The sequence below is a fragment of the Stomoxys calcitrans genome, chromosome 3 (genome assembly GCF_963082655.1).
Source record: "Stomoxys calcitrans chromosome 3, idStoCalc2.1, whole genome shotgun sequence".
In the NCBI taxonomy this organism is placed as follows: Eukaryota; Metazoa; Arthropoda; class Insecta; order Diptera; family Muscidae; genus Stomoxys; species Stomoxys calcitrans.
The window spans coordinates 7,035,551-7,061,677 of record NC_081554.1 but is presented as its reverse complement, the minus strand read 5'-3'; the positions used below and the strand labels follow the sequence as shown (position 1 = coordinate 7,061,677).

The following is a 26,127-nucleotide window of genomic DNA, read 5'->3' as shown; positions in this document are numbered from 1 at the left end:
CGGACGAATGGGGCAACACTCTTGCAACATTCCTATTGTATTTTACGAATATTAGCTCGTATACATACTTATAATGGTTTTGTATTTCTAAAATGCCCCCATGCAAAATTAAATCCTGGCTACGTCCCTGCTCATCAGCAACCTCCTATCCATCCCCCTGATGGATATAGCTCGGAGTACCCTGACAGTTTTCCGCCTTGTTCGGGGAGAACCTCACAGTAGGTCAGAGCCTTTATAATTTCCAAAATCCAGCCTGAGCTCCTCCATATTTTCCTTGGGTCGAGAGAAGGTACATTTATCTCTGTCTTCGATAAAATGCTTCTATGCCAGTATAAGTCGTATGTAGTCGGTCGCGGAGTCAATATCCGTAACTACGCCGCAGACAAATACCAGTGCTAGAAGATCTTTTGCCCATTCTATGTGGATATTTCGCAGTGTAGAGCCTGCTTCGTTCTATCGCTACCATTTCAGCTATTATAAGGCCTGCGGGTTTTGCCGCTGATGATTAAAAGAGCCGCTGCCCTCTATACCGTGAGAAGCGATTTCGCTCGGCATGCTGTCTTCAGTATCTGGCTCCATATTTCGCTCCCATATATGAGGAACGTGTGTCAAGTTTCTGCATCACAGTTTTTTGTCCGAGGCCCCAGGGCCACTTTTTTTTCTTGCTCCTATCTATGACGGTAGTGAGAAACTTGTTTGCCTCCATGTATAGAGCGTCTTCTACCTCGGCCACACTCCTGCGACGAACTGTGGTTATTATCCGTCTTAGTTTGATGCTGTTGCTTCATTGCTCAACTGTGGCTTCATTTCGCCAGTGCCCTCAGTCGTTTAAGTTTTGAATTGCATGGATTTATTGCATCCTCTCTCTATGAGGCGCCTCAGTTTTACCATTGTGCGACTAAATTCGAAATTTCCGACCTTTTTGAGTCAAATGAAGTTTTGTGAAACCATTCGATGATAACACTTTTTTGCACTAGTGAGTCATCTAGATTGAGCTTCTATAGAAAACAGAAGGGAATTTTAAAGAGGATTACCGGGAGACCATGGGACTTCTGATGGAGATGTGTTTTCCAGGTAATTAGTACGAGATCAACGATCACAACATCGATTTAACCATCGGCATCGGTTAGATGAGGACAAACTATTGGGTTGCAGTCTTTTTAAGTCGGCCGGAATGTATGGAATCCTCCCGACATTAATAAAGTTAAGGCTTCTTGTTTTTCAAGTCATGTCCTTAACACTATACCGCTTAATATATCCTTTCAATTTAAATAGTGTTATAGGGTGTAATAAAGTCTAACTCACTGTTTTTCTTTTCTTTTTATTGCCTTGTTTTTTTCTTTCTTCTGCAATTGAGGGTGGAGCCCCCATTCATATATATTTCGTTGCTGCTGTGGCATATTAAAATCGATGGTTATGCCTGGCATGTAAACCAAGTTAAGGACTCCTATTCATATCCTGCTAAGGGATAATATCCCAGGCATAATGGTGTTCAAGCCAATGTGGATGTGGGGTAATCAAAGATTATGGCTGAACTCAAGTGTTGCACTAGCATGAGGAAGAAGTCCATTTTGGCTCCATTGTTCACTATATGAGGCAGCGTAGGGTAGAATATTTGATATAGGGTGGTTGGGGGAAATGACCAGTGGGAGTCGTTCTATTGAAAAGGCCACCCAACTGTCAACCACAAAAGAATCTTTGTTAGTAGTAACGTTTATCAATTTATCTTACACCCACATACACACGAAAGCACACACACTCTCTCACCATGCTCCTACAAAGACATGCCACTACATCCTAATACACTCACAAAACTGGATTAAATAAATGAATATTTTATCAAGACACTCAATTATATAAATTGAAGGTTTTATGAACCACGCACGGTGATGGACATGTAGAAGTGGAGGTGGATGAGTTTTTTTTTTTGCAAAAAAGAAGAAGAATTCAAGATTATAACAGGTTTTTCTGTATGTGTGATGCAGGGAATGAAGATATTTTTATAGGGTTAGGAAAAATATGTTTAGAGGCAGCCATCTCTAGATGTAGACATCTCTGCGCTACTGTGGCTTATATATATGTTGAATATATATACATAAGCCACAGTAGTGTAGAGATGTCTACCTATGACGCTGAACGCCTGGGTTCGAATCCTGGAGAGAAAACCTGAAAAAATGTTCAGCGATGTTCCCCCCTCCTAATGCTGGCGCCCTCTGGGCACCTTATTCAAGATGTAAAAGCCGATAATATATAAAAGTCCAAGTGCTTGTTTGTTTTTTTTTTTGTTTGCCCTTATAGTAACCTAAATATATAAATCTATGATCCTAATTTAAGGTCAAGAACGGCAGAACTGGAGAAACGCCACCGCCAATATACCAAAGGGGGTATGGGTAAAAGATGCCCAGGCATTTCGTCGGCGGCGGTGGCTTGGCCTCAAGCTATATTCATTTGCAGGTAGTGGCAGTTGCCCAACAACAAAAAATTTAGTGCACTTTCCGTCAAAATCAGTGATTAGTGCAACTCTGCTTTTGTGTATGTTACTAGTTCGCGCCATTTTTCGTTGTTTGTGTGTGGCATAGTTCTTAACCATAATACACACACACAACCAAAACTAGTTGACAAATAGTGTACTTCGCGAGAAAAAATTGTACTCAGCTGTTAACGGTACACTACCTGGTAATTCTGTTATGCTTGGTCAAAATCTTGTTCGGCGTCGGCAGCACGTTGGCTGAGACGATTTCAAAATTCAAGAGGACGGCTAAAACTCTCGACAAATATTAAATGTGTTGAATTAAGTATTATTCAGCTCAGCTGATTTTTTTTTTAAATTCAATTTAAACCGCAATAAGTCAATGGCGGCGCTACTCCCGCTGAAATCGGATCAGTTTGGACCGTACAGTGTTACAATAGGTCTTTTCGCATACAAATTTTTCTGTTCCAGTAAAAAATTCCCAGTAAAAACTTGCAGAAGAGTAAAAGCAGTCTTTACTCTGTTTTGCTTTTTATTTGAATTTAACAGCTGGTTTACAAAAACCAGCTGTTCGAAGGTGCAAATTTAGCTCGCTCTCTTCTGATGGCAAATAAAGTACGCGAACACTTCCAGCAACAATTTGTGCAAATTGCACGAACACACATAATACGTATTTCATTGTGAACTGCCCATATATGAATATCTATTGAATGTGAACACCCCTTATTTATGATCATATGTTTTCCATATGTTAGCTAATGCTATCTCTACATTGACTCGTTTTGAAAAACATCTCAACCGTTCACACTAGTTGAGATGTTTTTATACCCACCACCGAACGATGGGGGTATATTCATTTTGTCATTCCGTTTGCAACACATCCAAATATCCGTTTCAATACCCTATAAAGTATATACGTTCTTGATCAGCGTAACAATTTAAGACGATCTAGCCATGTCCGTTCGTCTGTCCGCCCTAGAAATCACGCTACAGTCTTTAAAAATAGAGATATTGACCTGAAATTTGGCACAGATTCTTTTTTTGTCCATAAGCAAATTAAGTTCGAAGATGGGCTATATCGCACTATATCTTGATATAGCCCCCATATAGACCGATCCGCCGACTTAGGGTCTTAGGCCCATAAAAGACACATTTATTATCCGATTTTGATGAAATTCGGGACAGAGAGTTGTGTGGAGGCCACCGTAGCGCAGAGGTTAGCATATCCGCCTATGACGCTGAAAGCCTGGGTTCCAAACCTTAGGCCTATAAAAGCCACATTTATTATGCGATTTTGCCGAAATTTGGGACAGTGAGTTGTGTTAGGCCCTTCGACGTTATTTTTCAATTTGGCCTAGTCGGCCCAGATTTGGATATAGCTGCCATATAGACCGATATCTCGATTTAAGGTTTCGGGGCTATAAAAGGCGCAGTTATTGTCAGATTTCGCCGAAATGTAGGCCAGTGCGTTGTGTTAGGCTCTTCGACATATTTCTGCAACTTGTTCCAAATGGGTAAAGATTTGGATATAGCTGCCATATAGACCGATATCTCGATTTAAAGTCTTAGCCCCATAAAAGGCGCATTTTAAATCCGATTTCACTGAAATTTGACACAGTGACTTATGTTAGGCTTTTCGACATCCGGTTTACATCGGTTTATTTTTAGATATATGTAGCTACTTAAAAGACCAATATTTTGTTATACACAGGTGAACAATGACTTGTATTTATAAGTTTTTGGTCCAAATGGGAACATATTTCGATATTGGTGCTAAGGGGCATAAGGTATGCATTTTCACCGGTATTTGACGACAGCTGGTTTACATATATACCCGAGGTGGTGGGTATCCAAAGTTCGGCCCGGCCAAACTTAACGCCTTTTTATTTGTTGAAATTGCATTTTTTCACAGTCCAGCATAACTGTTATGAGGCACTCTTGTTAAGATTTTTTTCTTGCTTTATGTGTAAAATTTTTTTGCTTTTATAATTTTATTTTCTTTTTTTTTTTTTGAGAAAAATTCGATTTTAATTTTTTGACATAATTATTCATCACAATTTAGACATTAATATGGACTGACATATATTAGATGACTCATTTTTCCTCCCATTTCATATCCTTATAAATTGTAAAGGAAAAACAAGTCGTTTTCAGAGCATTATAAAGGGAAAACGAGTGGTTTGCTCAAAACAGCTTTGGTCTGTACATAGTAAAGGCTAGATCGATCAGCTGTAAAATCTTATGTTGAGAATGGTTATTCATTTTTAAGGATTAGTTTTTCAGAAAAATCTAAGTACCGTTATTTGAAATACGTATATAAGAAAAATTATTTTAAATTTGGTGCTTCGGCAGTATGTTGTGCCTGCAATGTAAAGGTACTTTTCATGCCCAAGGCACTGACAACCAATTATACCAACCCTTCTATATGAAAAGTCGAAACAAAAGGTTGTGGACAAACCCTACATCTGCTTTTTAAAATATGGGACACAGTTGAAAGGTTTTAAGGAGTAAAATACGTTTCTAGTTTTTTGGGCCAAGTTTGAGGGGTGCCGCTCCACCCCTTAAAACCCTACAACAGCACCAATCAGGACAAGAATTTAAACTGAATAGTCCGCTTTATGTAGAAACTTTTTCAGGTTATGAAACCCATCTCCTAAACTAGATGACATTTATGACCTCCAAGAGTATAAGTCTAAAAGTCGGTATTATTGGGAGTTAGATTTGGCTTATTTGGGACCATTCATGCAGGTTCTGGAGTCTTATCACAATTTGTAACGTGGCAAATTACATTTGCCCGTACATAGTCACTCTTCCTATCCTATCTGACATGCATGCGTAAGCATGCATAAGTGCTGCGTGAGGTATGTAACTCTACCTATAAGGTTGGTGGGTCCTTAGTTTGACCCTGGAGACGACTGAACTTACCTTAGCCTTCGACAAAAACACGTTACAAATTCCATATGGGTGTATTTGGCAAATCGCTTGAAATATTCTCGATGAGAAACTATGGACACACTGATGGACGTACGTCTAGCATTGTCCACTGGGAATTTCTAAAGTGCTTGAGTTTCTATAGAATCTATCTCCAAAAGCCCCAACAAATTCAGAATCTCTTCGACACCTTTGATTTTGTTCTTGTGTGTATTTAAAGCAAAAAAAAAGTCACAAAATTCAATTTCCCTCATCTACTAAAGATCAACATATAGCCTGACAAACTATCATCAATTCCACCTAATCACATTACGTATGAAAGACATTTTGTTTCTAATAAAATTTCAATAAAAATAAATGCATTTTTGTTTGATTTGAGAACCCCACAAAACAAAAACGAAAAAATATTTTGCCAAATTTTTATTAATAAAAATTGAGTGGACAATTTCAATTAAAGAATTCAATTGAATTATGATGATGTGTATTTGAAAACTTCCCCTCTACCACTCTCGGCGTAGACAAAATGAAATAAATTTTGTTATTTTTACGATAAATAAATAAAATTAAATCATCCAATAAATGTTGTTATAATCGAATCCCCAGTTGTACAACAACACCATACATGATAATGATAATCATCATAAGTTGCCGCCGCCATCACCACCGCTGCCATCATCATCAATGTCATATTGCTGTTCATTCTCTCAATATGTTGGGCACAATGGGCTTTGTCAGACAGACAACAACAAAAATAATTTCTAATAACATTTTAATAAAATTGCGACAGACAACAAGACCCAAATTCTCTTCACCTAAAGTGCTTAATATGCCCTCACACCAAAACAAAAGTTAAACAAAAGAGAAGTGACACACACACACACACTCAGATACACTTGGCAGAGTCACTTAATACCAATACCATCATACGCTAGGGCACAGTGAAATTGAAACAAAGAGACAACAAGTGAGACCTTACGGTTCTTTCTCGAGAATTGAATCATTTTTATACCCTACACCACTACTGTGGTACAGGGTATTGTTTGTTATAGTGAATTTGTTTGTAACACCCAAAAGGAAAGCCCATTTGCAATCCCCAATTATCTTCATCAATACTAAGTATCTGTGCAAAATTTTAAGTTCGACCGCTATCGTGATTTCGACAGATCGACGGACGGACATGGCTAGATCGACTCAGAGCGTCGAGACAATTAAGAATATATATAACCTTAATGGGGTCTTAGACGAATATTTCGAAACTAAGTTCGGCCGGGCCGAATCTTATATACCCTCCACCATGGATCGCATTTGTCGGTTATGTACCAATTTGAAACATATTTATCGCATTTGTTGGAAGTCATACAGAGTACTTAATGCTAAATTTCAGCCAAATCAAAAGAGAACTACGCCCTCTAGCGGCTCAAGAAGTCAAGATCCAAGATCGGTTTATATGGCAGCTATATCAAGTTATGAACCGATTTCAACCATATTTAGCATAGTTGTTGGAAGTCATAACAAAACACTTCATGTAAAATTTCAGGCAAATCGGAAGAGAATGGGGACCTCTAATGATCAAGACCCAAGATCGGTTTCCATGGCAGCAGTTTATGAACCGATTTGAACCATACTCAGCACAGTTGTTGGAAGTGATATCAAGTTATAAACCGATTTGAACTAAGCTTAAAACAGTTATTGGAAGTCATAACAAACAACTTCATGCAAAATTTCAGCCAAATCGAAGAGATCTGCGCCTACTAGCGGCTCAAGAAGTCAAGATCCAAGATCGGTTTATATGGCAGCTATAACAAGTTATGAACCGATTTGAACCATACTTAGCATAGTTGCCATAACAAACAACTTCAGCCAAATCGGATGACAATTGCGCCCTCTAATGGCTCAAGAAGTCAAGACCTAAGATCGGTTTATATGGCAGCTATATCAAAACATGGAAAACATTTAAACCATATTTAGCACTGGTGATGGAAGTCATAACAAAACACTTCATGCAAAATTTCAGCCAAATCGGATGAGAATTATGCCCTCTAATGGCTTAAGAAGTCAAGACCCAATGTCAGGTTATGAACCGATTTGATCCATACTCAGCAGAGTTGTTGGAAGTGATACCAAAACACTACGTGCACAATTTCAGGCAAATCGGATAAGAACTGCGCCCTCGTATGGTGGAGGGTATAAAAATATTCTTAGCTTCTACGAAAATGTTTTTGAAAAAAATTGCCAAATTTTTTAATTACAATCAAATTTTAACAAAATTTTCCATGTATTCAAATAAAATTTTAACGACATTTAACTATGAAGGAGTTGGAGTTTCTGGGCATCAACTCTACCGTAAGAAAGTTAATTAATAACTTATTTACTAAAAGATGCATTACGGCAGGCTGATGACGTTGGCTATTGCGGTTAGGGGAAAGTTTCCCAAGACTCTAAGCGATATAATTCAGGAAGCTCAACGTGCAACAGCTAAGTGGGCTACCGAAAGTGATCTAGGCGTAAGTAATTCTTTTTAGCTGGTGACAGGTGCTACAGTGGCACCTGTCTCCTTGGGAGAAGAGAATGTTCCATTTACAGAAAGCGCAAAATATCTGGGTGTTTTGTTAGCTAGGAAATTGAACTTCAAATCCAACATTTTGGAATGAACAAGTAAGACAAATTTGGGGGTTTAGACCCCTCGTCATGCACTGGGTATATACTGCAGTTGTCAGACTTACAATGCTATATGGTGTTGTGGTCTGGTGGACGGCGCTTCAAAAGTCCACCTACTGTTCAATAGTCAATGGGATCCAAAGGATGGTTTGCTTGTGCATTACAGCCGCACTGAGGACGATACCTTCGGAATCACTGAATTTAATGCTACATCTTATGCCTCTGGAAATTGTGGCTAGACAAATTGCTGCGATCACTGCCGTGAGGCTAAGGGAGCTTTCTCTTTGGTCATGGGACGGCTACGGACACTGAAGAGGTCTACTGCTTTGCTGTCATTGGCTAGAACAGACGTCTCAGTCATTGTGTCCGGACACTGTGTCATCCTAGGTACAATGTCCGTTGTTCCAGGCAGTGCGGCCCTATCTGAGCTGCTTTTTGATAAAGAGTATTGTACCACTATTCCTAATAGAACCGATTGTGGCTATGATATCCCTGGTAATAGTAGTTACATAGACTTCTATACGGAAGGTCTAGACGACGAGTGCACTCTGAAAAACTAGAATTGGTCCTATCGGAAAGGTTACTCGACCACTGCAGCGTGTATCAAGCGGAGATCCTTGCAATTAAGGAAGTGGTGGAATGGCTAAGATATAATGTCATAACGGGGATTGGCATAAATATATCCTCAGACAGCCAGGCAGCCATTAAATCCCTAGAGAACGTATTTCTGAACACAAAAACCGCCCTCAACTGTGGCAGACCTCTCAACGAGATGGCTGAACAGTTAAAAATTCACCTGTTCTGGATGCCGAGCCACAGGGATATCCCAGGGAATTGTAAAGCGGACGAGCTTGTGGGGCTTGGATCTACCCTACACATTCCAGAGAAACTGGAATCTGTGGGTATGCCTCTAGCGACATGTAAGCTAAGTTTTAAGGACCAGGTCCGAAGGACGACCAATGTTAGATGGTCACAAAGAGGGGGGCTGTGAGCATTCCATAACAATGTGGACTAATCTAGACTTGAAGAGGTCTACCGCTTGGCTGTCACTGGCTAGAACAGACGTCTCAGTCATTGTGTCCGTGATGAAAGGTCACTGTCTAATCGGAAAACATTCTAACAGACTGTAAGTTTCCGCAACGACTTTTGCTGTGAGGACATCGAAGAGAAAGAGACTATAAAATACCTTCTGCGTGTGTGTCCCGCACTAGCAGTCGGAAGGAGTTCCACTGAAGATTCTAATTTCTTTAAGAACCTGTCTGAAATAGGGGATGTGAAGATTCGAAAACGTCTAAGTGAGTCTGATGGCAGACTTTCACTTAAACCTAACCTAACAATGGAAATTTAATTTTTCTTGAATTTGGAAGAAATGTTGCTATATTTTTTCAAAAACTTTTCTCCCTAAGATTTGGGTTAAGTTTGACTTGTGTACAATAGAGGATTTTAGAAATTGGACAAACTTATCAAACGTTATAAGAAACCAATCCATTAAAATCGGAAGAATTAAAATTTTTTCTTCTCTGATAAGAGAACTCTTTCTTTTAGCCTAGTCCAGAGTGCCGCTGAGCGACACCTCATCGTAGAAAAGTTTTGCACGGCTTAAATGCAAATTTTGCCCATGATGCTTCTCGCATATCAATGAGTTCAGTCCGATTCAAGTTTTAAGCTCAATGATAAGAGGCCTCTATTATTTATTTTTATATTTAATTTACGTAAATTTCCTATTCCAGAAAATCAAAACTTTCAAGTTGTTTTCTGCGTTTTTTTTTAATAAAATCTAATTTCTCCAAGTTTTCTTCGTATGAAGAAGAAATTTTTGATTTAGTGATAATCATAGCACAAAATTGTTTGCGACACTAAATCATTTCACAGCAACATTCATTCATCTACCAAAGAAAAAGAGTCGACGTAAACATCAAGGCAAGAATAACAACGACAAATGGCTAAACGCAATGACAAAGACAACCACTGGCAGTGGCAGGCAAAATGAAATGAATTTTAAAAGCACAAAAGAAAGCAAAATAAAGAGAAACTAAGCGAAAGAATTGCGAGTGAAACAGATGGAAATGCTGATGCCACCCACCCAACCAAAACAGGCGGCACCATATCAACCAGCCAGCTAGTCAGTCAGTCAGTTAGTCATTCATACAAGTCAACAGTCAGCAGCAATGCATTTCGCATTCAGGATGTTTGTTTGTGCTGATGCTGATGCTAAGATTTAATAAATGAAATTGGTGTGTGATTAAAAACACAAAAACCAAACGAAATCCATCTAATCAACTTTTGTTCCCCTGCTCCTGTAGCTGGAGTGACTCGAATGACTGACGATGTAGCAGTCGACAGAAGCTGTGGAAGCATTAAAACAGAATGTGAACCCAACAACAGTTGCGTCGACGGCGTCACAGCATAGCAGCACCCATTCAATTTGTTTGAAATCTCTTGGCCTAACAAACCACACACATACCCCCCAAACATAGCAATCAAGCCCACCCACTCAAATACCCCATACCATAGCCATCCATACATTAAATCTACCAGTGTTGAGAGGGCCACAATGGGTGGGTGGATGCCACCCATTAGGGCGCACTCAACACTCGCCGCAACACACAACAAGAAAACAACCGGAAACAGCAGCAGCCATTTGCTCTGAACTACTCCGCTCAACGTCACGTGCTAAGTAGAAGAATTCATTTTCAATGCTGAGAAGGATATGGCGTCTCAATTGGGTGGCCTTCTCTAAAGAAAAAGAAACAACACACAAGAAGACGGCAACGGAACAACAACACAAATAACATGGAGGGAAAACTCATTTGCTCACTCTCTCATACAATGAGAAGGGGAAACAAAGTGGTTGTGTTCACACCAATACCAATGCAATTGCCAAGAGAGCCACCAAATTGGATCAATGGGCGGAGTTTTAAAAGTGAGGGTATTTTGTTGAGACAGGGATTATGTTAATAGTGGGAATTCTTGGGGAGAAATATTCTATAACATTAATAGCGGTATTTTTGTTTAGCCGAGACACATTTTGTTGGCTGTTTGGTGCATGACTTGGTTAACAAATAAAATGCATTCTTAGATGTGGACTATACAGTACCAAAATGATGTACTGTATTCCATTGAAAATGAAAAAACTGGGTGGAAATAATGTTAATCATCATTTGGCTTTCGCTAAAAATTCTTAGAAAATTTTTTAAAAATTGTAATATGTAAAAAATTTATTTGATATTTATATTTTTTTAAAGCATTTCTTTTTTAATTTTCAGTTTCATTGAAAATATCACCAAAATTTAATATTCTTTAAAATTACGGCAACATCCGATTTTCACAGAAAATTTGTTTAAACTTTTATTTTCACAAATAATTTCCTTAATATAGAAAAAATAGAAATTTGATTTTTAAAGGAATTAAAAAAAAAAATATTTTCATTGAAATGTATTTTATTGAACATTTTGCCAAAATCTAATTTTTTTGAGATTCCATTGTTGATAGAAGCATTTGACAGGTTTCCTATATCGCGTCGAAAATGAAATGGCGATACTGGAAACCAGTCAAATGCTTCTAGCAACATCACTCTTTTGCTGACTTTTAAATGTTTTTTGCCATACTATTCTTGGATAGAAAAGTATTAAACAATAGTCTAAAGCCTATATGGAAATCTAGCTTTATGTCCGCTAAGTCCAAATAAGGTCCGATATGGACCATAGTCGGCATGGTCCACTTATAGACCCAAGATCTTGAATGAAAAAAAATGGTAATTACTTACCAAACATGGTTCCATTTTGACCATACTCGGCACAACTATCCAGCGAAAGCTGGTAATAAATGTGGCATTTATGGGTCCAAGGACATAGATCAGGACTTAGTAAAAGTCATTGGGTAATATTCAGTCCATAAAAATTGCGCCTTGTAGGGGCTCAAGAAGCGTAATCGGGAGATCGGTTTATATGGGTACTGTATCAAGCTATAGATCGATTCAGACCATGTTTCACATGTAAAGGGTGATTTTTTTGAGGTTAGGATTTTCATGCATTAGTATTTGACAGATCACGTGGGATTTCAGACAGGGTGTCAAAGAGAAAGATGCTCAGTATGCTTTGACATTTCATCATGAATAGACTTACTAACGAGCAACGCTTGCAAATCATTGAATTTTATTACCAAAATCAGTGTTCGGTTCGAAATGTGTTCATTCACCGTAACGTTGCGTCCAACAGCATCTTTGAAAAAATACGGTCCAATGATTCCACCAGCGTACAAACCACACCAAACAGTGCATTTTTCGGGATGCATGGGCAGTTCTTGAACGGCTTCTGGTTGCTCTTCACTCCAAATGCGGCAATTTTGCTTATTTACGTAGCCATTCAACCAGAAATGAGCCTCATCGCTGAACAAAATTTTTCAAAATTTGAACACATTTCGAACCGAACACTGATTTTGGTAATAAAATTCAATGATTTGCAAGCGTTGCTCGTTAGTAAGTCTATTCATGATGAAATGTCAAAGCATACTGAGCATCTTTCTCTTTGACACCATGTCTGAAATCCCACGTGATCTGTCAAATACTAATGCATGAAAATCCTAACCTCAAAAAAATCACCCTTTATATTGAAGGTCATGGGAGAAGCCATTGTATAAAATTTCAGCCAAATTGTATTATAACTGCGCCCTCTGCTTTTGACAGACAGGAGGGACGGGCGGAGGTACGGACGGAGGGACGGACGGAGGGACGGACGGAGGGACGGACGGACGGAGGGACGGACGGAGGGACGGACGGAGGGACGGACGGAGGGACGGACGGAGGGACGGACGGAGGGACGGACGGAGGGACGGACGGAGGGACGGACGGAGGGACGGACGGAGGGACGGACGGAGGGACGGACGGAGGGACGGACGGAGGGACGGACGGAGGGACGGACGGAGGGACGGACGGAGGGACGGACGGAGGGACGGACGGAGGGACGGACGGAGGGACGGACGGAGGGACGGACGGAGGGACGGACGGAGGGACGGTTTGTCGACTAATAATTAAGTTGGAAAACCGTTGGTTTGGTAATTACCCCGGTGATATATGCCAGCCAGAAAATAACTGATCTTGAACGAACATAGAGACAAAATGATTTTTAAAATTCTCTGCTATCAACTTTTGATTCATTTTTAAAACAACTACAGAAAACAACATAAAAACCATGGTAGAACCATATACAGGGTATAGTCAGATGCCCAAGAACAAACGATTTGAAAAAAAAGGGTTGAACGCAAAATATTCACACTTTTAAGAAAAAGACCCTGAATGCGTTGTAATAGTTACGGGAATAGTCATAGAGAGACAAACAGCCAGTAGCAAAGGAGTCATTTTTCTCGCACACGATCTTAAAGCTAATTGCACACACAAACCCGACCAATCGCTGCCAGCTATCTTTTGGTGCATCATGTTGCAGACAAATAAAGGAAGAGTGCGACAATGTTGGATGCATAATGCAAGAGCCTATACTTTACTTACATACTAACTTTAATTGGCTATGACAGAACATTTGTTCCACTAGCCGAACGTAGAATAGCGTTCCAAGCGCCTCGATCTTCTGCACTCGTTTTAAAATCTCTGACACCAAGTTTCGAGGTGTCTCCCTCCACTTGATCTTTCCATCGGGCTTTTGTTCTTTCCGGTTTGCGTGTACAACCGTATTTGTCTTCAAAAGACTTCTTTGCTGGAGCTTCTTCATCCATTCTGACAACATGACCTATCCAACGCAGCCGTTGTATTTTGATGATCAAACACCTCGTGGTTTATACGTTGCCTATATTCTCCATTAACGCAAACTGGTCCATATATTTTACGAAGAATCTTTCTCTCAAATACTCCAAGCACTGCCTCATCTGCTTTCACAAGTACTCATGCTTCAGAACCATATAACAGCACGGGTAGTATCAGTGTCTTGAATAGTGTAATCTTTGTCTGTCGAGAGGTGGCCTTGTTTCTAAACTGCTTACTTAGTCCAAAGTAGCATCTGTTTGCCAGTATTATTCTTCGCTTTATCTCAAATCTGGTGTCATTTGTTTCGGTTACGGCGGTGTCAAGGTAGATAAAGTTACAAACTATCTCAAAGGTGGGCGGTGGTTCCCAATTTTCTCCATTTTCTTTATCTGCTCGGTTGTACAAGGCGTTTTGGGAGTTGAAAACATCCATTTCGTCTTAAACCCATTTACTGCCAGACCCATTTTCGATTCTTTCAAAGGCAGCAGTTACCACTTGTCTGAGACCTCGTTTGGTATCAAATGGTTCCGAGAGATTATTTCTTATTCTTACTGAAGAACGCGTATCAGCAAGTGTCATCCTGCAGAGTCTTATTAATATTGCTGGGACACCAAACTCAGACATGGCTTGAAATACCTTTGAACGCAAAGGGGTATCGAGAGCGGCTTTGTAGTCAACAAAGAGATGGTAAGTGTTGATTTGTCCTTCCCGGGACTTTTCCAGGATTTGGCACAGTGTGAATATCTGGTCCAGGGTGGATTTCCCAGGTCTTAAGTCGCAATGATAGGGCCCAATTATCTCATTGACTTTTGGTATTAATCTTTCACACAGTACGCTCGAGAGTATCTTGTATGCGATGGGGAAGAGACTTATTAGTCTGTAGTGGGCAAATTCCATCTTGTCTCCTTTCTTGTGTACGGGACATAGTATGCTGAGGTTCCAATCATCGGGTATGCCATCTTCTGGCCAGATTGCGCAGATAAGCTGATGTATACGCCTTATCAGCGTGTCGCCTTCGGTCTTAAATAGTTTAGCGGGTAACCCGGCGGCTCCTGCTGCCTTGTTGTTCTTTAGTCTGGTCACTGCTACTTGGACCTCATTGTGACTAGGAGATAAACACTCTATACCATGATCATTGATTGGTTCTGCGGTATCCTCTTCACCGCCAACGTCGGACACTTGCAGTTGGGTAAAATGTTTTTTCCATATCCTCAGCATCCTAACTGTATCAGTTACCAGATTTCCTTCTTCCTTCATCGGTTTGATGTTTAATTCTTTGGTAGAATTTGCGGACTTCATTTTAACTCCTGCACATCTCAATTCGCTCACATTCACATCTTTCCATTTCCTTGTTCTTTCTGCAGAATAGACGTTTCTCCTCCCACCTTTTCTCCCGATAAATCTCCTTCATCTGACGCGTAGCTACTGATTGCAGGGTTGCTCCATATGCCGCATTCTTGGCTTCAATAGCATCTCGACACAATAGGTAGTACCATGCGTTTAAAACTTCAAGGAACCGAACAAGGATTATCGAGAGACCGATTTACATGGGAGGTTATAGACTGAGCTTAAAAATCGTATTTGGCATATGCAAGACCCTTTCGGCCCTTCTGCATAGCTCGTTCGGATCCTTACCCCTTAGAAGTATTATAACATCGCCTGCCTAGCAGACAGTTCCAAATCTCTCCTCAGTCAGCATCCGTAATAGGTCATTTATGGTGGTCACCCATACGACTGGCGATAAAATGCCCCCCTGTGGCGTGCCCTATGCCACTTTCTCCCTTATATTTATGCCATGGGCCACACAATTTATCCACCTGTTCCTTACCATATGGCTTATCCAGTCTCTATGGACCGGGTCCACCCTGTACTGGCTTAAGGATTAGATCAGCGTGTCGGTCCGCACATTGTTAAAAGCCCCCTCGATGTCAATGCATACAGCCAGTGTGTACGTTTTGGCATCGAAGGATTCTTCTATTTTATACACAACCTCGTGCAGGGCAGTCTCCACCGACCTTCCCTTAATTTCGGAGATCCGGTTCCACTGTCATCAGGTGAACGGTTATTCACACATTCCTCAAACTCGTCTTCAGAAATTTGATCTGAAATGTCTGCATGCTCTTCACCACCGTCTTCCTCAATGATAGGATCTTCTTCCCCCCCAATTTTGTAAAATGGCGCCCCGGTAGCCGAGTTGAAGTCAAAATGAAATCCCCCAGCAATCTACATCAATATTAAGTATGTGTGCAAAATTTCAAGCGGCTAGCTTTATGCGTTTGACTGCTATTGTGATTTCGACAGACGGACAAGGCTAGTTCGACTCAGAATGTCGAGACGATCAGGAATATATATATACTTAATGGGGTCCTAGGTCAATATTTCGAGGTGTTACAAACGGAATGACTAGATTAGCATACCCCCATCCTATGGTGGTGGGTATAAAAACAAAGAAGAATTCAAAGCAAAAATCGTCAGCTCCAAAGGCCAAAAATCCACCATACCACCATGTAAAATGGTCACGTATGGCAGCCCTGCACAGGTGAGAATCGGCCGAACCAACCTTCTAAACATGCATTGTACTGTCCCGACTTAAGGTTATAGTCTAAGAAAGCCGCCAAGGTAAAATCCCTGTACTAAAGGTTGGTTTGTATGTCTTCTTGAAGGCATATTGTCATGATCGGCTTGCATATATGTTTGGGGAAATTTGTAAAAATGTTTACGGGAAGTGGTTCGCATACTTTATTTGCCAGCAGAAGATTGCGTGAAAGAGAGCGAATTTTGACATATTGAAAATTAAGAATCTGCAAATTTCCGATGGGAATTTTTGTTGCCAGCAGAAATTTACAACTTTATGTTTTATGAAAGTCAGCTATTTTCTGAAAAAAAAAAACAAATTTTAACACAAAAAGCATACAAAATTCAAAGGTAATTAACAAAAAATAGTGTTTGTGGGTAATGTTTAGATTTTTACTGAAAAAGTACGCGAACAGACCTATTGTTATGATCGGATTTAATATCCTAAGAATAGGTTTTATGATAGAGTTGCCCCCTCACACACTGGAGCCTAAAATTTCGTTTCAGATTAGGGATGGAAAATTCCTCCCCCACCTCCGAGTGTTAGCGTATTTGAAAAAATATCCCACAGATATTTAAAAATGATGTACCCTATTTACACCACAGAGTCCGTTATTCTACACTTTCTGTGAAAATTGCAATAAAATCGATTCATCCGTTTATTTTTTGGAAATTTAATTGAGTTTATTATTAGAAGAACGTATTTTCCCCATCTTTGCATTTGCAACTCTGTTGGGGGACAACCGTACTGGCAACCCTACAAGAAATCAATAACATGCACTCGACTGATAAGCAAGCATGGCTAGCGCAGTAGCTAAAACAAGCTCTCTGTGTTATTCTTGTGCTCTTGATACTTACATATGTACAAGAAAGGCCCAACAACTCCTCAGCAAGCAGTCAGTTAAAGAGCTCCAACAGAGCATAAATATAAAAGAGCACGATCATAGAGCATGGTTCCCAAGAGCATGAATATGGGAGCCTAAAACAAAGAAAAAATATGCCAAGCAAGCAAACAATACAAACACACACATACACAAACGAACACACTACACACTCTCTGTCGGCACAGCGATTAACTTTGTTTTTGATGGTCCCAACAGCTAACGGCGCAGACCCATCGGAGAATGCCAGCTCAGTAGCTAACAACGACTCTTTAACAAAACAACGCGCTCTGTGAGGTGTGGAAAATAAATTCTATTCAGTGACAACACAACAAAAAAAAAAGAAAGAATAAAAATAGAGGAAAAAGAAATTAAAACTACTACAAAAAAAAACCCATTGAAATAGAAAATTGATACAGAAAATGAAATGAAATCCAACAAAAAATGAAGAAAAAGTGCCTATAGAAAATAAAAATATTTGCTGTTAAACACCACAACGAATAAAAAAAATATAACAGCTTAGAAAAAATAAGTGCTTCAAGTGTGAGAATAGTGAAAACAAATACAACACCATTAGAGAAGAAACGAAAAACAACAACACTACAAAGGCAAAGTTCAATTTTAGAAAAAAAAATTCCAACATTTTCGCTTTTGTTTTGTTTTGTTTAGTTCATAGTTAAGTTTCAAAAAAATGAAGAAAAAATATTGAAGATAGTTAAAATAAATATATAAATAGAGAGCTAAACATAATTCGCTGAGAGTGTTTGAGTGTGGTGCTGCTCTTTCGGTTTGGGACTCAGCCAACAAATTCATTAAAGTAATACAATGCCTACCCCACCCCCCAACTTCTACAATTCTTCTTAAAAAGTGCCCTTAAAAGTGGTAGTGTGAAATAACAACACATCAATCTAGCGATCGCAATATAATGCCAATAAATGTCTAAAAATTGTAGGAAAATTTTTTCAAGTGACCATCATACCAATAGATAAAGAAGAGTGAGCTTCAACGCTACCCCCGCCTGTTATAAAATTGTCAAATAAGTACCTATTTGTGGATATACCGCGCGCCCTCGTTACCTTACAGCAATAACAACACCAACGTTACCACCAGCACCGTGGTCATATCTTATCTTTCCTTCAACAACAATTCACACAACTCAACTGGTGGTGTTGTTTGTTGTTGTTTTCTTTTTGTAATTCCTTCTTTCTCTCTGATGTGTGGTGTGGTTTTTTTGGTTTGGTTGTTGTTGTCGTACACCACTGTTTGAGTAACTGAGGCCAAACAGTCGGCTTTGTGCTGTGGTGTGTTAAATTCTCGTGGCGAATGCATGGTGGTTTTGGGGCCCTCATTTGCAGTGTTGCCATCGTTTGGATACCACAGTTTTGTCGCTGGAAATAATAATGCAAAAAATGCTATAAATTAATACAGAAAAAGAAATGGACATTGCAGGAACAATAAAAAGACGTTTAATTAAACCGTAAGAACTTAAGGTACTTCAGTAAGTACATATGTAGGGTGATACTTTCTTATTGAGACGGCCAAAGGCAGTACTGATAGCAATACGGAGATACGTCATCTATAGCTGTCGATATTGCATTATTGAATGCTTGTAATTTCTATAAAAACGGGGTAAATTCGTTCGATGGAACCTGACCAGAGGTTATAGGATGACTACACTGAAAAAAAAAATTGATACCAGATATGCGATTTATAGTAAAGCAGACCCGTATGGTATAAAAACTATACCCGTCTGGAACGGATAAAGTTTAAATAATTAGTACCGTTTGGTGTTAGATTTTTTTACCAAATAGGTATTGCAATATTTATAACCCAAATTTTATTGCCATATGTACCAAGTGTGTATATTAATATTAGTACAAACAAAATTTTATCCTGGCCGACAAGGACAGCATTGATTTCCATTGGTATTTATATGAACACACCAGCATACGGATCTTTCGCTACACGAAGTACATACTAAATCAAGTTTTATGATATAACTACATATCTACCGAGGAGTTTAGTATAATTTTCTTTGTCACCTTCCTGACAATGAGAAAGGCCTGCCTAGGAAGATCGGAAATATGTTGGCCTAAGGAAGATCCGGATGGTATTGCAAACTAAACTATCCACTGGAGTCCGCTCTAATTGAACCGTCCAAATTTCTGAAGCTGGATCTAGGGACCATAGCCGGGATAATTTAATCTCAAAATGAATAAATCTGTATATTAATAGCGATCGTAGCTACAACAATATATAGTCTCCTAGATTTTTCTGTAAGCGATTTTAGTGGAAATTTTACTTTTTTTAAAGGGAAAATAATTACAAGTTTCTGACAAATTGGATACAATATGAGGTTTCTAATTCAAGAAGTCATTGAAAGATTAGTTTATATGTGAGCTACAATTTATCCAAATATGGTCATCTGAAACAGTCATTGATGCAGTTCGTTGAGGTTTAAATTTGGATATAACTCACATAGTTTCGATTTGACTTTGAAGTTAACTGTGAAAGTATTGTTTCTACGGTAGTAGCTATAAAAACAAAGCCAACTTTATAAAAAAGCACATTTACACTAGAGCCCTAATCCACTTCATTTGATCAAATCTCCCAAACCCGTTTACGCTACATTTGAATTGATTTGGTTTTCGAACTTCCGAACTAAAATTGATAGCAGCAATGATTTTAACAGCATTTTTGTTGTTGTCTGCATTTTTATAGCGTTCAGCTTTTGTTTATTGTGGTAAGCGGTTTTATTATTGAAACCATTCTGTTAGATTTAACTTCAAAATTTTATAATTTCAATTAGGAAATGTCAGATGTTTCTAAAAAGTGCTGCCAAAAATACCGATAATAACCGGTAGTCACTGCAATTCCAGAGTAGCATTTGAATTTTTCGTATTACAAAAGAACTTTTGCAGAAGATTTGCTGCAATCTCCTCAATTAAGTGTATATGCTCATACATAAAATGTATGGAAAACCTCGTTGCAAAACACGAGATTTCGGAAATCTCGTTGCAAATCCAGATTAACGATAAGTGTAAGCATGACATCAAGATTCACTGAATAAGGTTAAGCCAAGCGATCAGCCGACATACATTTTTTTATATTTTTCGCAGTACTCGGCATTGAGGATGTCAACTTGTTCTCTTTTTACATTCATTCTTTGTTTACGTTTTCTCCCATTTGATGATATTTTCAATCGGCAATTTTGGCATTCTTAATCCTGAATGTTCATGGGTCCTATCCACTTTATGTTTGCGCAAGTGACCTAACATTCTTTTAGTGAATCCTGTCATGACATAAGGCGTATTATTTTCTCAACCCATATCGTACTTATTAGTTATTCTTCTTATTAAAAAAACTTTCATAGTTGTATGGCAACCCTGCTCCTTTGCTTCTCATTGCTTATACACAACAAACACACCACTCCCTCAGCCACCCACCTCCTCAGCAACATAATCCACACAACACCCACTTGTACCAACAACAGCCGGCTAAGTGGCCCAAAGCCCAATGCAAAATATTGCAATCATTTGTTTTTGTAGTTATTTGAAGAGAAATTAACAAAACAAACCAATAAATAAAATTTTTAATAGCCAGCCAGCAAGGCAGGCAGTCAGTCAGTCAGCGATGATAGCGTTGGCATCGCCTTAGAAGAAAGAACAACGCAAAAAACAAGAAACTAAACTTATCCCCACCACTACCCTGCCCCTCTTGCTCTCTCAGGCTTTTGCATTTTTCCACCACATACTATGTATGATGATCAACGCATAGACAAAAGGCATGAGAGCTCAAGAATAATAAAAAATTCAACAAACTGCAATGATTTTTCGTGGAAAATACCACGTCCCTTCCCCAGAGTCAGCAATAATTGAATGCCTTTTCTTCGGATGAAGATTCGCCCATGAAGACAATTTTAAGTCGGTGGTTGTGGTAGCCCCTTCAGCATTCATGCAATGGGCGTTTGTGTGTCTGTTTTAGAGTAGATTTTATTTGTGGGGGGAGACCAGGCAGACAGACAAACAGTCATTCTGTCAGGGTATTTTGTAAATCTTATTAAGAGGAATTTATTTATTAAGCATAATTTTGTCTTCCGCCTGCATTCTTTGTATAGTAAAAAAATATAAAAACAAAATGCGAATCAACCACAGCAGAGAACGAATGAGCATAGTGGCATACTCACTCTCTCTCGCCATCTCTCATTTGCTGGCACACACACGTGTATGCAATGAATAAACATAAATAAATAGAAAGATTGCATTTCCTGTGTTCACATTCATTGATTGCCCAATAAATACTCCGCTGTGCTGCTGCTGCCGCCGCCATTCACTCAAAATTATAGCAGGCTACGTCTCCCCCCCCCCCCCCACAGAGAGATCAAGGCAAGTGCATTAATCACAAAAAAATTAAAAAAAAAACAACAAACTAAGAGAGCCGCTAACGCTACCGTGTCTTTGTTACTACCGCCACCACTTACACTTGTACTTATCGAGTGGAATGGGGCAGGGGGTGGGGTGCACATTATAATAATCCCCATTGCAAGTGTTGTCTTCATTGAGACGCAGTTATACTATTTCAGTGCTGTTCGTTTCGTTCCAACTATTAATTTATTTATTATTCCTTTTGTGTTCTGCTTATCAACCGACGTAGAAAAACAAAGTGATCGCATCAAACAAAAAACAAGCCAACCAGTCAAGTGAAAGAATGAAAAATGAAATATAAGTGCAGATAATCCCTAATGCATAATCCTCCCACATACGAATAAACTAAAAGCAAAGTAGAAAATAGAAAAAAGTGAAATTTTGTAACGTTCCTGCATCATCGCTAACTTCTTCACCTTTTGCCACCTACCACCCCAGCCAGCAATCAATCCAGTTTAACGCCACCAACAACACCTGCTGCTGTATATTTTCCAACTAATAGTAATAATAATACCCATTATTATTGTTATTATTATCTCATTCGTTTCTATTCTTTCGTTCCTTCGTTCGTTTGCCCGTATTAATTGTCATCTCTATCAACATGTAAGTTTATATTTATTCGCATATTAATTTTTTATTGCTTTCTTTCCCCACCCTTTGTTGCTTTCCTCTTCTAGTACATAATGCCCATACAACAAAATTTATAATTTTACATATTGAAGAAAATTTTTCTTTATTTTGAAACTGCAAAAATTTTCCTTAACCTGTTGCCAAAACATTGAGAGAGAGAGAGAGAGCATATAATAAAGAGCGACAATAGGCCCCAAACAGGGATGCCAACGTTGTTGGGTTTTCTTCATATGTGTTTAAATTTAAACAAAATTAAAAAAGCTAAACATTAAAAAAAAACGGTAAACATAAAAAAAATAAAAAGGAAAAACGCAACTTAATAAAAATCTTAAGATAAAGAAAATATATTAGGAACGGTTAAAGTACATTTGCCATTAAAATACATTCTACGCAGAAAATGCGCAAAAATCTAGGGGTTTGCTCTTCTAAAAAATTTATTAAAAATTAAATCACGAATATAAATCCAACGCGTTGAGGAACGTTGCGTTGAAAAATGTAAATTTTGATGAAAATTCCCGAATGTGAAGAGCAATCCGCCCAAGTTTTCCCGCTGGGGATATCTATCCTAAATATCTCAGTTCGTCTAAGACTCTGCCCAGCTTACTCTGACCACCTATTGTATCCATAATGGGACTGTGGTGACAATTGTTCTCCTTCAACATGCCGATCTCCTCCTTTAGGTGTTTATCTCTGAGTAACAAGTTTTGCAAACATTTAAATTTGTCTTTAAATTTAATTTAAGTGTAAAGCATACATACATTATAGATCTGCAAGGTCTCAGCCCTATGGATTGAATTAAGTAAATAAATCGCAAAAATAAGGAATGAGCTTTTTAAGTTTTTCTGCTCTACCAAAGCTTGCAACAGCATCCATGAGCTTCCATCAAAAGTTTCGTAGTGGCCCTCGTATGTTCGCCATAAGTCTGCTCAGATGGGCCCGATCGCATTTTGAGCAGAGAATTTCATCTGTGGACCAAAAATTAGTTTGGAATTGAGTCCAATTCCGAGGTAATTTACCGCCTTCTTTGTCGTGATGACTACGTTGTCGACTCGCATGTCTATTTCCAGGGGGATTCGCCGTCTGGTTAGCAGAATTAATTCAGTCTTGTGTGTGGTCAACTCTAGTCCGCGTTCGTGTAGCCAGTTCTTCGAGCGGATTAATACCTGCGTTAGCTTACGCTGGGTCCCTTCCGTGTTTCTCGCCGCTTGGACTGCCGCAATTTCGTCTGCGTAGTTTACGAGGAAGGTCTCGTCCGGCAATTCCATCCTTAGGATGTCGAAGTCACGATAGTGTTCAGCGAATTGAGATATCCATTTGAAATTTTGCATCCCAACGACCTACATCGATAAGTAGATCGTTGGGATTGTAAATGGGCCATATCGGTTCAGATTTGGATACATCCCCAATAAAAACCGATCCCAGTTTTGCCTTTTGGAACCCCTAGACATCTCAATTTTCATCCGATTTGGCTGAAAATTTACACAAAGACTTGTGTTCCGACTTCCAACATAAATGCCAATTATGACCCGAATCGGTTTACAAGCCGATCATCGGATTTGATTTCTTAAGCCCCTTAAAGCCATAGGGGCTTAAGAAATTTGAGACGAAGACTTGCCTTATGACTTCCAACATCAATGCCGAGTAAGGTCTATAAACTGATATAGTTCCCATACAAACCGATTCCCGGATTTGACTTCTTGAGCCCCCAGAAGCCTTAATTTGTCCTTCAATTTGGCTGAAATTTTACGCAAAGACGCCTATATGATCAGAATCGGTCCGTGTAGTTATATGGCACCCAAATAAACTAATCCCCGAATTTGGCTTCTTGAGCCTTTAGAAGCGTGATTTGGCTGAAATTGGGCACAAAGACTTCTGCTATGACTTCCAGCATCCATGCCAAGTATGATCCAAATCGGTCAATATACTGATATAGCCCCATATAAACCAAAGCAGGATTTGGATTCTTGGGCTCCCAGAGTCCTCAGTGTTTACATGATTTGGCTGAAATTTGGCACAAAGACTTCTGTTATGGCTTCCAGTATACCTGCTAAGTATGATTCGAAATGGTCTATATTCTGATATAGGATCCTTTAATACCGATTTCTCAATTCCCGATTTGTTGTAAAATAATTCAAATACAAACTGAGTAAATGAGAATGAAGTAAAATTTATAGAGGAATCCATGGTGGAGACCATCCAAGATTCGGCCTGGTCGAACTTAGCACGTTTTTACTTGTTACATGCTAAAAAATAATTTATTAGCAATAAACTGACTTTTCGTCAAGTAAACATTGTTTATGGAAAACGTTCGGACTTTGTTTATGGTAAAATTGCAAAAATTTGTGACAAATTCAAATTATAAATATTTCTTAATGGCGCAAAACTTTATCAAACAATCTGTGTGCTGAAGAAATTCTTGGTGGCTCCAACCTGGCGCCATTTGTTGCGAGATTTATTTTTTGTGGTATTGTAAATACAAGCATTTCACTACTTAAATTAAAATTTGAAAAACTGTCACTTTCGAGTATACTTCCGGACACGAAGGTGATCCTACCAATATTGACTGGTGGTTGACTCAGCTTTACTTAATGAAAAAAAAAAAAAAAACAAAAATAGTAAATTTTGAGATACCCTCCCTGCCAAATGGAAGAGACACAAGGCAATCGAAACATTTTTGTGCTAAAGAAGTTTTGAATTTTCGGCTTAATGAGTCAATGTTTGCTATAGACGAAGTGAATTTTACATCAAAATTTTGGAAATTTGCGACTAACTTTCAACATTGTAGAGAAATGTTGCACAGTTAAAAATAGTACTTCCAATAAAACAGATCTTTTTTCGCGAAAATATACCAAGCGTTTTATTTTTTGCGTGTAAGAATAGAGTTTGATTTTCATATAACCTCTCCACCTCACCCAGCGACCATATTTTGCCTTTGTAACTCGTGACGTAGTGACAAAACAAAGTTTCAACATAAATGTATAAAATTCTCTCACAAATAAACCAAGAATTCAAAAAAAAAATTCAGTGCAATTTTTCGTAACCATGGCAACACTGTGCCATCCATATTCAATTTCTGTCGACGTTTTAGTTTTTTTTTTTTTTTTTTTTAAGTAATTCATATTTATTCAATAAAAGTGTTTACAATAGTAGAAAATGTGCCCCAGCGCCTTAAAGACATAATTGGGGCGAGTTGGCAAGTCTAGTACCATTGAAATAAAACGCACAATTTAAATGCAAAGAAGGAAAAAAAAATTTTTTTGTATAAAAGAAATTTGATTACATAAGAAGCATTCTCACATTATTCAATAAATATGCTTTTAGCTCTGTTTTAAACTTTGAAATTCTTAAGATGTTTTTTAGTTGTTGAGGGAGGTGGTTAAACTCAGAACATCCACTATGTTCAATTCTCTGTTTTGTCAATTCAAGACGGCATCGTGCAACTTCCAAATTTGAGCTGTTTCTTGTATTAAAAGTTGATTGATTTCTATGAAATATAATTGATGGAGCCACGAGGTTTCGTACTGATTTAAACATAAATATAAGCATCTGCATTTTATATAGTCCATGTATTGGCAATATACCTTTAGCAAAGTCTTCATACAAGGAAATCGTTGAATAAGTCCGTGGTAGATTATAAACATTTCTCAATGCCTTGTTCTGTATTCGCTGCAATGACTTTAGTTGACCACTCTTTTTGTAACCGTACATTATTGACATGTAGTTAAGGTGACTGTGAATCAATGAGTTGTAAATCAAAAAATTTGTCTTTATATCAAACTTGTTTTTGTATTTATATAAAATTCC

General features: G+C 38.6%; 1 protein-coding gene across 4 annotated transcripts in view; it reads left to right on the top strand.

Annotated features, from left to right (window-relative positions):
• Window positions 1-17,499: 17,499 nt before the first annotated feature.
• LOC106089503 (cGMP-dependent protein kinase, isozyme 2 forms cD4/T1/T3A/T3B) overlaps window positions 17,500-26,127 on the top strand; it is a 192,351-nt gene continuing 183,723 nt past the window's right edge. Inside the window, exons 1-2 of one of the 4 annotated variants that reach the window (XM_059365374.1) lie at window positions 17,500-17,566; window positions 21,923-22,296. The gene's annotated coding sequence lies outside the window, so the exon portion shown is untranslated. The other 3 variants (XM_059365376.1, XM_059365375.1, XM_059365377.1) reach the window with 3 other exon arrangements.